We start from the raw sequence: 13,297 nt of genomic DNA, 5'->3' as shown, positions 1-13,297 counted from the left end.
CAGATGCCAGATGCTATTCTCGGTTGTCTTTTCCAGTGGGACTCCTGTGTTATTGCAGGTGCTATGAACATCCGTAGCGGGCTTCTCAAGATACATTATGCAATAGGCACCAGGCATCTGCTACTAGGATGATGAATTCTGCAGACTTGGAAATACCAGGGGGCTGTAGCTTGCTGGCACTTCACGACTAGCTGTGTGAATCTGTGAGCAGTGGTTTAATGTCTGCTGTACAACTGCCCTACATGCAGACCTACTTTGACAGGAATGCCTCTGCCATCTTGAGATGGACAGCATGTGGTCAGTTCTGCAATGCTAAAGTCACCCTGCTGTGTAAACTTTAATCCTTTTTCTTTCTGACCAATTATTTTTGAGTCACTACTTGATATTATTGTGAAACCAGCCTTATATCTGAGCAGGTAAATAACACACAGCTAACTTGGGAATGATCTGTTTGAAAACTTCCTTCTACAAAGGCTTTCCTGTGTGTGTCAGAGGCATGTAATTTCACATCACGCAAGTCCATTTGGGTGTTACTTGATTTTCTTACTGGACATTGGAGTAAAGAGTTCCTTTAACCTTGCATGACTTCTTGCTGTCTTATGTCTGAGATTGAGCCAGATCCTGCTCACTGACATGGGTCAATAGTCTCTTTGACTACTGATTTATAGACTCCAGCTTAATAAGTGTTTGCAGAATCAGGGCTCTTATGTTAAAGAGCTAAGGATGCTTTTTGGAGGAAGATGTTTCTACACTCTTTGCCACTTTTGGTCAGGAGGGTTACAGTTACACTACCTAGTTATTCCAAAATCACAGCTGTTATTTTGAAATACTCAGCTGTTGTCTAGACTACACACATGCTATTTTGAAATAATTTTGAAATAGTGGGTGTGTTATTCCAAAATTGGTAACTCAAAGGTGAGGGGAATAATGCTGCTTTCAAAATAGGCACTATTGTGACATGGAAAAACGCTAATTTGAAACGAGCCATAATGGACTCCAATTACATTATTTCAGAATAGCGCTACAGACCCAAATATGCTATTTCGAAATAGCTGAGTACTATTTTGAAATGCATTTTCATAGAATCATAGAATTCTAGGGCTCGAAGGGACCTCAGGAGGTCATCCAGTTCAGCACCCTGCCTAAAATAGGATCAACCCCAACTAAATCATCCCAGCCATGACTATGCCAAGCTGGGACTTAAAAACTTCTAGGGATGGAGATTCCACCACCTGCCTCAGTAATGCATTCCAGTGCTTCACTTTCCTAATATCCAACCTACACCTCTCCCTCTGTAACTTCAGACCATTGCTCCTTGTTCTGCCATCTGTTACCACTATGAACAGTCTCTCTGTATCCTCTTTATAGCCCCCTTCAGGAAATTGAGGGCTGCTATCAAATTGCCCCTCAAACTTCTGTTCTGCAAACTAAATAAACCCAAATCTCTCACTCTCCTCATAGTTCATGTGCTCCAGCCCCTTAATCATTTTCATTGCCCTCCTCTGAACCTGCTCCAATGCATCCACATCCTTTCTATACTAGACGCAATAGTCCAGATGTGGCCTCACCAATGCTGAGTAGAGGAGCATAAGAACTTCTCTAGATCTGCTGGAAATGCTTCTCCTAATACACCCCAGTATGCCATTAGCTTTCTTGACTACAAGGTCACACTGTCAACTCAGATCCAGCCTCTGATCCACTATAATCCCCAGGTCCTCCTCTGTTGCACTGCTACTTACCCAGTTGGTCCCCAGCCTGTAATGTGCTTGCGATTCTTCCGTTTCAAGTGCAGGGCTCTGCATTTCTCCTTGTTGAACCCCATCAAATTTCTTTAGGCCCAATCCTTCAATTTGTCTTTGTCACTTTGGACCCTCTCCCTACCCTCCAACGTATCTACCTGACCTCCTATCTTAGTCTCATCTGCAAATTTGCTGAGGGTGCAATCCATCCCCTCATCCAGGTACTTAATAAAGATGTTGAACAGTACTGGTCCTAGAACTGATTCTTGGGGCACTCCACTCGAAACTGACGGTCAACCCAACATTGAGCCATTGACCACTACCCTTTGGGCCCGTCCATCAAGCCGGCTTTCTATCCATCTTACAGTCCCCGTAGCCACTCCATACTTCCTTAACGTATGGGCAAGAATGTTGTGGGAGACTGTCTCAAAAGCTTTGCTAAATCAAGGTATATTTTGTGTGTGATTGTGTTATTTCCAAATAGGGCTGCAGTATAGCCATAGCCAAGGAGAGTGCCAGTATGAAACATGGTGTTTTTGTCATGGGTGAATTGTGAAATAACTCATCCTTACCCCCATGACTTATGATGCCTGATCATTCTCTCAAAAGGCCATGACAGGTTCTCTTTGAAGCATGAGCCAATTTCTGCTTTCAAACCCTTATCAAGAATCTTTCAAAGCGAGCAGGGCTGCCTAAGATGTTATCACGAATTTTTCATACCCACCCCAGCTAAGCAATACAGATTTATATCTTAACATGAAAAGGCCACAGTTCCCAGCTGAAACAACTTAACTCTGCATCAGTAACAAATCCAGTGATCTACAATCCCAGATGAAATAAGGCCAGATTCTGTGTGAATTAAATCAGTTTGGCATTATTTGGACCTATGCTAATTTACACCAGCTGAGAATTTGGGCCTGGTGCTGTTTCTCTGTTTTAACCAACTAAATAATGCACACCCCTGACTTTGGAGTGATCTATTTTAAAAATACATCTTTATTCTGTATCAGATGAGTCACAGGCTCACAAATAGTAAAGACACAAATTGAATCGTATGTATTCCCAGCCATACCATATTTTTGCTTTGAGTCTAAAGATATATTCAGAGCTTTTCCTTTTCTATATTTGTGTTGGTGATTTTGGGAACAGTTTGTTTTTTCATCCTGGCCCTCTGCACATTTAAATGGTAATGCACAATAGCCTACTTGAAACCAGTCTGTTTTTAATAGAAGGAGGAGAATGTTGAAAATACGGTAAAAAGCTACGTCCATCTACAGAGGTGGTGTGCTGCTGATGGGGAGGCCATTAATTTTAGCAGTGAGGTTACTCGGCAAATATAATTAGAAGAAACTCCTTGGAGACATGTAGGTCAGTTAAAATTTACAATGGAGGAGTTGCCAGTGACTGTGGTGCGTTGCCCCATTGAGTTCCATTACCACTGATCTATGTAGAAATGCTGGCAGTATTAGTCATCCTGCTCTACAGTTTTTAGTTACTTTTGGCAGCCCTGCTGACGTTTGGAAGTCACAGCTAAAAATACTGAAAACGCCTCTGAGCTAAAGGAGATCTTGGGTGGCTTTGAAACCTTAACCCCCTTTTCTTCAGCTAGCTGTGGCTTTCCATGTTTTGTGCACACTGGGGCATCCTGGGACACCTCAGAGCCTCCCAGGGGTAGGAAGGGCTGTGTCTGTAGCATGCTCCATTTCATTAGTTCCTGGCCAGCGTAACAGTCTGTAAGGGATCCTTATAATAATGGGTAATTTAAAGCAGTTTTAAATCATGATGAGGGGAGGGCTTAAGCACTCACTGGTTTTCATGGGGCTCAAGGAAGCTCTAAGGTGGCCAAACATCTCTTTTACGGTCTCTGTCTTCTCATCTCCTCTAAGTAGAACTCTGCACAGCTGAGGATCAGGCCCTTGTGTTCAATAAGGGGGCCACAGGTATTGGAAGCAGGGAAGCAGGGGGTACTGCAGCACCCCCATATTTGAAGTGGCTTCCATTACATACAGGGTCTACAGTTTGGTTCAATGCACTCAGCACCCCACTAGACAAATTGTTCTTGCACCCCTGAAAAGGGGAAGCAAATTCTAGAGCCAGAAACAATGGCCTTCCCTGGAGAAAACCTGGACTCCATTCCCTAGGCATCACCTTGGCCTGTATAAAACAATGTGTCTGGGCCTGGGAAGTGAGGGAAGGTCTCTTGGGCAGATCCCAAAAGATGCTGAATGTTTCCTGGTCATTAAGTGTAATCAGCACCTCTTAGAAGACTAACAGCATCTTGTATTATCAAGCTACTCAATACATAAATCAGAGGCTATCTCTTAGAATCCAAACCAGAGAAGAATAAACACAGATGTGAGAGTTGTCTTCTCCAACACTTCATTTTTCATGCTGTTTAATAGCTGCCCCTTGTTCTCAATAAGACAGTCAAAGACTTACTGTTGAAACAAACGTGGCTGGAAGTAGCCGGCTGTAGTAAAACTGCATTTCTTCCTTCATTCTCCATTCTGCTGCAAAGTTGCCTCCGTCCATTTGAATTCATTGTTGACTTGCAATTCCCCTTCTTTTCTTTTACTGAAAATTAATAGTCTTAATAGCAGTCGGAAAGAAAAAATGATGTTACCTTAACTCTGAGTGCCTCTCCCAGCTAATAGAAAATAATTTACTTCCCAGCAACCTGGACAACGTAATACACAGTTTGCTTCTGAGGTTCTATAGACACCAACAATTTCGAAGCCTGCTACTTGCTGAAGGTCATTATCAGTAACAACCTCAACTTGAGATGAACAGCCAGCAACTTGAAAGCTGTGGTTGTAAATGAAGGGAGTTACATTATGCCCTGGTGAGTCTGAACAATAAGATCCCTTCTGCCGTTACCACATTCCGTTTTCAAGGATTAATTTGTTGCTGAAATTCAAAAATGAGTCTGTGCAACTAAGTGTGGCAGCTCCACTACTGAAGTTTCACAACAGAGACTTCGAAGGTGAGTTGAAAGAATACCTTCGCTCGAATGTAATACCTTCATCTGCTGCGCTCAAAGAACTTCAGTGTTCTTCTTTCCACCTTACAGGCAGGTTACTTAATTTATCATACAATAAAATAGCTGAAGCAGAGCTAGAACTCGGCCCTACTGACCCCCAAACCAGTACAACAGCTACAGTTCTACTTTACCTTCCTGTACCCTCCATTTCCATTATGACAAAATATGCTAAAGAGCTGAAGCTACCTTAACAAGAATTCTTGCACAATGCACTCTGCTTATTTGAAGGTGGGATAGATTCTCAGCTGCTGTACATTGCCACCCCATAACTAAAACTAATAGAGATGTGCCAGTTTACTCTAGGTGGAAATCTGATCCATGCTGTTTGCCACATGAAGCAAATGTTCCCACACAAACATGATGCCACAAAGTTTTCCAATCCCAAGTAGGCCTTGAAACTATCAGGATATTGGGCCACCAGAAGGAGTGTTGTCGAGTGGTTAGAACACGAGTGGGAAAGGAGGTCTGTCAGTGACTTACAAAGTCTCATTGAATAAGCCACCTAACCTCTCTCATTTTGGTTTCCCCATCTGTAAAATGGGGCTAATGTGGCCAATCTCCTTACTGGCATGAATGGTTGTGAAAAGGGGATTCCAAGGTCAGGCATTTAGGTATTTGCAGAAAACAAATTTGAAATGCGCACGAACGAGACACTCCTGTTGGAAATGCAGGAAATGGAAACCCTGGGACTTATCCCTCATAATTAGGGAACACCCCTCACACGCATTTTAGATGTGAATGGAAGATTTGTCTACACAGCACCATAAAAGTGCACACAGTGTGTGATTGTAAAGTGCTCTCATTCGCTGTGCTCTGCCGGCCCTATGGAGACTCGTCTGCCACGTTCTGCGTGCTGGCTATTGTCTTAGTGCAGTCCTGTTTCAAATGGGAGTGTGGTAATGTGATGCAGGTACCTTTCAGCATGTGCCAGCAGGGTTCACACAGTAGTTTGCTTTAAAATCGCACCACTTTGCCAGAACTGGGTAGACAAGCCTGAAGTCTCACTAAATTATATGTGATTACCATGGTTACTAGGCAAGTTGTGCTTTAGAACCCCTTTTGTCTCTCTAGCTGAGCCCTTCTGGTGACAGGCCTAGCTTCCTTCCCCTGTTGCAAGATGGAACCACAGCGTTGTGCGTACCACTGTGAGACTGGATGCCAAGGCTGCAGCCCCCCCGGGTCCCAGTGACGTTAATAGGCCCAAGTATGTTTGGCAAATGTAAGTTCAGGCTGCTGAACTCTCCTCTATATTCAAACTGGACATGTTAACACATGGTTTGAACTGGGATGGAATTTTTTTAGGTCATTATAGGGGCTCTTTTGCATACTTGGCTTAATATAATTCTTGAATCCCCCCCCCTTATGCCCCTCTACTCTCTGATTTGCTCACCTTGATAGTTTTTTTTCTATTTGTCAACCTTGATTACTATTTTTGGTTCTCTGTGCCTTAATATTGAGTCTTCTGGTATGGCTCTGGTCTGAAGAAGTGGGTCTGTCCCACGAAAGCTCATCACCTAATAAATTATTTTGTTAGTCTTTAGAGTGCTACTGGACTGCTTTTTTGTTTTGATAGTATATAGACTAGTGAAGCTTTCTCTCTGTTACATGTCTCTAGAAAGTCTGATTCCTACTATCTCCTTGTAATTTCCTCCAGGAAACCATGAGGGACGATAGTCACATTTTCTTGCAGAGTAATTCACTATACCACCTAGAACAGAAATGTGGGTGCAAGGCATCAGTGAATTGGCTGTTCTGCAAAGAGCTGTTATGTTAGCTCTAGCTGCTTAAATATTCTCAATGCCATATGTTCTTCTTACTTAGAGTTTTCTGACTACTACAGAAATACTTACTGAACAGTACTTGTTTTCACATTGTATGTTAAATTTCTGAGTCAATTCTTGATTCTATTGGTAATGGAAATAACTGCAACATTCACATGTTCAGGCACAAATTTACCCCTAAATGTCTTCTAAGAGCTCAGTAAGCAGTGGAAGTTGTAGTAATGTGGCTAGACATTACTGACCTCCTGTGATCCTGCAAATTTGCTCGTTCAGCACCAGTCAGGTCCCCAGCGTGCCAGACTAGAAAGGTTCAGCCTGAAGAAAAGTTCTGAACCTGCTGGTTCACTATGGACACTTTTGGCTTACAGCTTAATGACTGGCCTGTGGAGGGCTCCATGGTTTGTCACATTCAAGAAGAGGAAAAAACATGTGATCTGAGGGGACCAAGGCTTGGGAGAGACATCTTCGCTTACCGGGAGATCCACCCCATCAGGGTCAATCTTCTGAGGTTCAGTTTCACATACGTAGTGGGGATTTGCAAAATCGAACTATCAGGGCTTGACAGTCGACCCCTGTACTTCTCATTCTTGTGGAGAACAAGGGAGGTCGACAGAGAGTTTCTCTTGTCAACCTCCCTCGGTGAGGATGGCCAGATAAGTCTACCCTAGCTAAGTCATAGCTTATTTCTTATTGTTGTCGCTGGACTTGCATATCTATGATCAATGTTCAGGTATAGTGTAGAGTGGGCAGGAGTAGCAGTCTAACAACTGGCTGGGAAAAGAATATGGCCACTTGGGAACCCAACCTGAAAGGCTGATAGGGGGCCAGCTGCAGCTATGCCAAGCAAATGCTTAGGAGCAGTCTGCAAAAGAAGGGGGTTGTGTGGATGTGTCTAAAAACAAGGGAGCTCTGACCAAAGATCTGCAGGATGGTGTGTGATGGTTCCCAGCAGGGTGTAAGGCTGGAACAATGCCAGAGGAGCCCCATTGTCATACCCCTTGACTGGGCTGCTCATGGGGGCTGGTTAGGAACTGTTCGTCCTTCTTTTGCTTGTGACTGTTAATTGTGCTAAGGGTATACGCATTGTTAGCTCAAGGCAGCCCCCGTTAAGGAAACTTGGTTATTTCTCAGACTGTGGCTGTGAATGTGGGAACCCCTGCAGTGGATGTGTGTGTGTGTGTGACTGTAAGTGTGTGTGTACATGGCTGGAGGGCTTAGTGTGTGGTGCACCTACAAAACTTGCCTCCAAGCTCCTGGGGCACCCAGCATTCTACCAGGCACATAGGGACTGGGGTGCCACAACACTGGTGTGACACCCTGCAGGAGGGAGGGAGGCAGAGGGACCACGAGACTTTCCATGCCCTGTTGGAGGCTGGTTGGGTGGACGTGCAGGCTGCCGGTCCCTGTGCACAGCTGGTCTGATAGGTGCACTGTGTGTGTAAAGCCTGGCGGGAGCTCAGGTGGGTCACTGTGGAGCGATCCAGGCCAGGCTTTCAGGCTGTCTGGGCTGGGTGCTGGCTAGGAGAGCTACGCTCCCGGGCCCTGGGCGGGAATCCACGCCGGGCTTTACACGGTGCTGGAGCACAGGCGGGGCAGGGCGAGCGTGGGCTCCACTCCGGGTTTTCCGGCTGCCCGGGCCGTGCGCTCTGCGCCTGGAGCAGAGCTGCTGCCGGCGCTGCCGCGGGGAGAGCCGCTCCGCTTGCTGCGCCTCTGCCTCCTGCAGCGAGCGCCAGCCGGGTAAGAGCCCCGCGGCCCCGGCTCCCCAGCCCGCGGGAGCACAGACGCTGCCGGGTGTCCGGCTTCCCGAGAGCGGCTGCAGCTGCCCGCGCCCCCTGGGCTCGCAGAGGCGTCCGACCCGCGCCAGGCTCGCTGGGTGACTGGGGACTCTCCCCCCACCCCCGTGACTGTCTGCCCGGTGCACAGGAGCGGGTGTCTGTCCCTTCCCGGCGCCTCGCACCGCGCTCCACGCCGGTGCAAACCCTCCTGAGTTCCGTGCTCGCTCCGCACCAGGGTTAACAGCCCCGTGGTTCAAGGAAGTGCAGAATCAGGCCCTTTCTCTGATCCATGTCGCTCTTTTCCCGGGTTAGGCCCCGATCCTGCCGTTAGGCGCAAGCCAGCCACCCGGATCTCAGGATCGGGGCCTTAACTTGCCTCTTCGCGCCTCCCCTTTTCGTTTGGGTGTTGGTTAGGTGAGGCTCCCACAGCAGCGAAGGGTAGAATAGCTCTGAAGGCAGGAGGAAGTGTTTGTAAAACTTCAGGTGTGGAGATTCAAGAGCAGGACTGAAAGTCCCTTGCAACTTTTGCTTTTGTAAGTGGCTAGACCGATGCTGGTTGCATACAAGCTTTTCCTTTGAAACCATGTACCCAAGATCCCAGCACTCTCACCTTTGAGGGGGGAGCTCTTGGGAACCAGAACCATGATCCCAGCTCTGCAGCTGCTTTGCTAGCTCTGTGTTGAAGTAAACCTATTTTTTGACCAGCCCCAAACTTTGCGGGGAAGAGAGCAGTTGAAACTGAAGTCCATTTTCCCATTTGGCTTCACTCATCTCTTGCAATAATTAATCCATATTGAATGCAGCCTATTTATGTGCAAAGTTTAGGTTGTCTTTTTAAAAGCATGAACAGTTCCAATCGGGAGAGACGGCTGGAACAGGGGTGAGCAAGCTTTATACATCAGGCCTTACTTTTCATCCCTGCAATTAGCAGGCCCCCAACCTGTGTAATGTCATCCAACCCGCTGGAAATTTTGGTTATGTTCATATAAAAAACCCCTTTTGGCATGTATAAGGAAATAAGTCTGTAGAATGTAAAAGCTTTATTAGTTGGTATAGAAATGTGAATACACATAAATAAAAACAGTAACCTATTTCAACATTTTTAGTGGGAGCCTGAAACTAGCAGTCGATCATGCTGCATCTACCTTACAAAATATCGGAGCTCTCCCAAGGGTGTCTGACCCCCGCCCTGCCACTTTGATCACAGCTGGGCTAGAAAACTAGAGGGGAGCGCCTGTGGTCTCTGAGTTACTTGCAGAAAGCCCGAGACATTCTTCTCTCTGCAAGTTAGCAATGTAAACAAAAATTCATGCCCCTTCTGGGGATAGGGGAGGACCAAGAGATGGGGAAACAAACCAAACAAATCCACTTTTAAGCAAAGTAGGAAGAGTGTACTGGTAGCCAGGATAAAGGTTGCCAATGAGCTAATCAGGTTTTTCTTTTTTAATACCCACAGCACTCTCCTCCCCTCACCACCATCACTATTTCATTGCCACTGAACCCTGTCTAAGCTGAAAATGTGATGCTGGTGCATCCACTGAGTAATGTTGGTTCTAATAGTTATCACAATGTGGGTTAACATCCTGCTTTGTGGAGATCTGAGATAGAGGTTCAAGTGTGAAGTAGTTTTGTCAGCAGTTGTTCTGCCCTCAGTCCAGAATGCAGAAGCATTTTGATTCCCTGTCTTAGAGGAAATGTTTTGAAGATGTTTCGGGCACATTTGCATGGGTGGAATAAAAGGAATGCAATGGGGATGAGCAAGGAAATCAAATCAAAGTGGCCTGGCAATCAAAAAGTATCTGATTTAACATCCAGGACGAAAGATGGGGATGATTCTGTCCCCTGTAAGCCATTCCAGGGCCACAGTATGCCCTGGGCTCAACAGGATGTGGCTGCTGTAAATGTTCTACACTCTCCCTTGCAGGCTCCAGTGCAGGGCTTGCTAGGGGTGGAAGTGTCTACGTGATTTGTGCTGGCCTGCTCAGCTGCCCGTAGGCCTCTGAGAGGAGGCTGATGTAAATTAGAGTATCCCCAAAACTACTTTAATTTATGATAAAAACCTTGTTATCCATATTAGCAGCCTAAAATCTAGCTGTTGCAAATTAGACTTTAACGTATCGTTTTAGAAGTTGATTAAGAGAAGCTGATCGTGCATGTGTGACATACGGTAGTGGGTGTGACACCCTTGTTTTTCCTGCAGCAAAAGAGTATTGGTTTCACTTGTTGCCAAAAAATGTTGGTTTACAAATCCTGATGTATCCTGAGGCTGTATGATTCAGTGGATAAAGATGGGAAATCAGCACTCCTGGGTTGTCTGTTTTGCTGCATGACATTTGTCAGTTGCTAAGCATATCAGATATTGCCCAGTGTTGTAAAGTGTTTTGAGCTGTAATAATTAAAAGTACTGCATAGTTACAAGGTGGTAGTAAGGTGCGTTTGATTATAGTAGTTCTGTCACTATTGTATGTAGACTGTATCATTGTAGACTGATGTCCAGAATAGTACCTCTTTATATGATGTATGTGGAATAAGGAACTGTATCATAAAATAAAAATGCATCATGATTTGGCTCACTACCATCTAAGTCAGTGGGAGTTTGTCCATTAACTTGACTGGGATTTAAATCAGTCCTTACATGATTTTTGATTGTTGCCAATTCTAAATGCCTCATCCCTCTACAAAGGCCACGAATGTCATGTCTCTGGTTTCTGATCCCTCTTGAATGTGGTGAGAAGTACAGATGCAAATACAAATAAATAACAAACTTACTTTCACTAGTAGCGGAGGCTTTTGGCAATCAGTTATGAAGAATGACTTATGCGCAGTAACAAGAATAAGACTGAAGCAAGCATGATTGTCAGGGAAACAAAAATCCAGCAACAACAGTTACTCACCTCAACAGCGCATTTGGAATAACTTTCCAGGTGTTTTTTCCTAAGAAACAGAGAGATTTTTATATAGTAGGTGGATCTCTCTGACAGCTAAATCAATAGCTATGTGGAAATGGTGCTGTCTAGCACATCGTTTTGCTTTCCTGCTTTGCATTGTTTCATATGTTTCTTAGAACCTGGAATAGGAAAAAAAAAAACTTTGGATTTCTCTTGTCCCTTTTGTCTTTGTTTTCCCAGACCTTCCCTCCATCCTGTGATCCTTAATTCCTCTGGCCCTCTTTTATTTATTTCCTTATTCAAGATCCATTGTTGTTGATTATACCAGCACAGCTCTAGGAGTAGGGCTTGTCAATTTCTGCTCCGTCTGCAGCTGATTATTCTATGTAAACAATGGTTCTGTATGGGTAATACCTCTTTTCTGACGTTTCTCATTTATTATGTCCATAATCATGTCTTTGTTTCCTAAGCAGTAAATATCATATTTAGAATCAAGCTCACATCCCCAACCAGATTGTGTAGGCCATGTTGTACCATCTGCTTTTGTGCCGTAAAAGGGCTGGAGCACTCAAGGGACAAGGAAGTGCAGCATATGATGTTGCTCTTCACTTTCCAACCTCCACAAATAATTTTGAGTGGGGAGAAGAGGGGGAACAGGACTCAGTGAGCATGTCCCAGATGTAGCAGGACACCGCACTTGTAAGTTCATAGTGGCTCATTCAACATTTAACTTGCTCCTACCCCATTTCTGCCTCTGTGTGAAACTCTGCTTCCTTCAGAGGAGGGATTGATTACAGGTCCAGCAGAAGCTGCTCTGAAGGAGCTAGGTGAACAGGACCCTGGATGCAGTCACACCTCCATTAAGGTGGTCCTGTCTTCTACCGATTCTTTGTGGTTCTTGGGAGTGATTTGCTGCTTTTGAGGATTGAACTTCTTGTTTCCTTCCTTCCTCTTCTATGGAAGAAGCCCACAAAGGGGGCCCACCCTGAGCTTCTGTTCTCCTACGTGGTCCCATGTGGCTCTGTAGTTCAAGTGCAAAGGGTTTGTTTAAGGTAAGGAAGTGGTTTTCAACCGGTAGCCTGCAGACCACTGGGAGGCCATGGACTTAGATTTCCAAAAGAGTCTGCATCTCCAGCTGAAATTTTTTTAGGGGTTCACAAATAAAAAAATTTCAAAACCACAGCCCTATGCTAATTCTTTAGTGAATGAACCTCCAACACTAAGTCAAAAGTTCTTTGTTGTTTTGTTCATAGTTCACAAGAAGGCAACCCTTAGAACAGTGATGTCCAAAAAGCAAGACATCCGACTGCCACATGCCTCCCCTCCGCCAGGCGCCACCTCCCCAGCAACCAGGCCCCCTACCCCTGGTGACTTGCTGGAGCTACCCAGCCCCAAGTTCCCAAGCTGCTGCTATCACCTGGTGCCCAAGGAGCCACTATGTGAGCTCCTGAGTCACCACCTGAGCTCCCACACCAGCCTGCCAAGCCACATTCACCACCGTACGTGTCCCCATTCAAGCGTATTGAACGCCATGGCCTTGGACCCTATAAGGCACAGCAAGGATAATACTTTAATTGTAGGGCAAGCTTGGCCTGATTGCTTTTTAAATCAATACTGTTATCTACAATTCAGAAGATTACAAGAAGAATGGAACAGTACCAAATTATCTAAATAAAGTGGCCTCAAAGTCAAAGCGAATAAAAGCCCCTTCCGCTGCTCTCGGTAAACTGCAAATCTTCACAGAGAGGTAGGAACTGATCTTGTTGATTGTGGAATCTAAATCAAGTAATCTCTGATAGCTTAAACCTTGGGACAGTCGTCTGTGGGGGAGAAAACATTATAAATCAGTATTAGTTTACTGAACTTTACTTGCCGTGGCTATCCTGTTACACTGACAAATATGCCACTTGTGTACCTGAATAAGCCCACCTCATTGCAAGCTTCTTCAGTTGAGCAATCACCCCTTCAGTTACTCTTCTGCAGCCCTAGTGGCTTAATTTAATGCTAGAGCGCAGTAATGTGCAACTGCCAGTATATCTCCCAATTTGCCCTTTGATGCAACTGTGCATCTCTT

At 45.2% G+C, this 13,297-nt stretch overlaps 1 protein-coding gene across 4 annotated transcripts in view; it reads left to right on the top strand.

Annotated features, from left to right (window-relative positions):
* The first annotated feature begins 8,225 nt into the window (after positions 1 to 8,225).
* Positions 8,226 to 13,297, top strand: part of LOC142020264 (synaptotagmin-like protein 2) — a 63,281-nt gene continuing 58,209 nt past the window's right edge. For 3 of the 4 annotated variants that reach the window (XM_075007964.1, XM_075007963.1, XM_075007966.1), the window contains exon 1: positions 8,226 to 8,297. The gene's annotated coding sequence lies outside the window, so the exon portion shown is untranslated. The remainder of the gene's footprint in view (positions 8,298 to 13,297) is intronic. The other variant, XM_075007965.1, reaches the window with a different exon arrangement.

The sequence above is a fragment of the Carettochelys insculpta genome, chromosome 13, assembly GCF_033958435.1.
Source record: "Carettochelys insculpta isolate YL-2023 chromosome 13, ASM3395843v1, whole genome shotgun sequence".
NCBI lineage: Eukaryota > Metazoa > Chordata > Testudines > Carettochelyidae > Carettochelys > Carettochelys insculpta.
The sequence above is the reverse complement of the archived record's forward strand: the minus strand, read 5'-3'. Positions and strand labels throughout refer to the sequence as shown.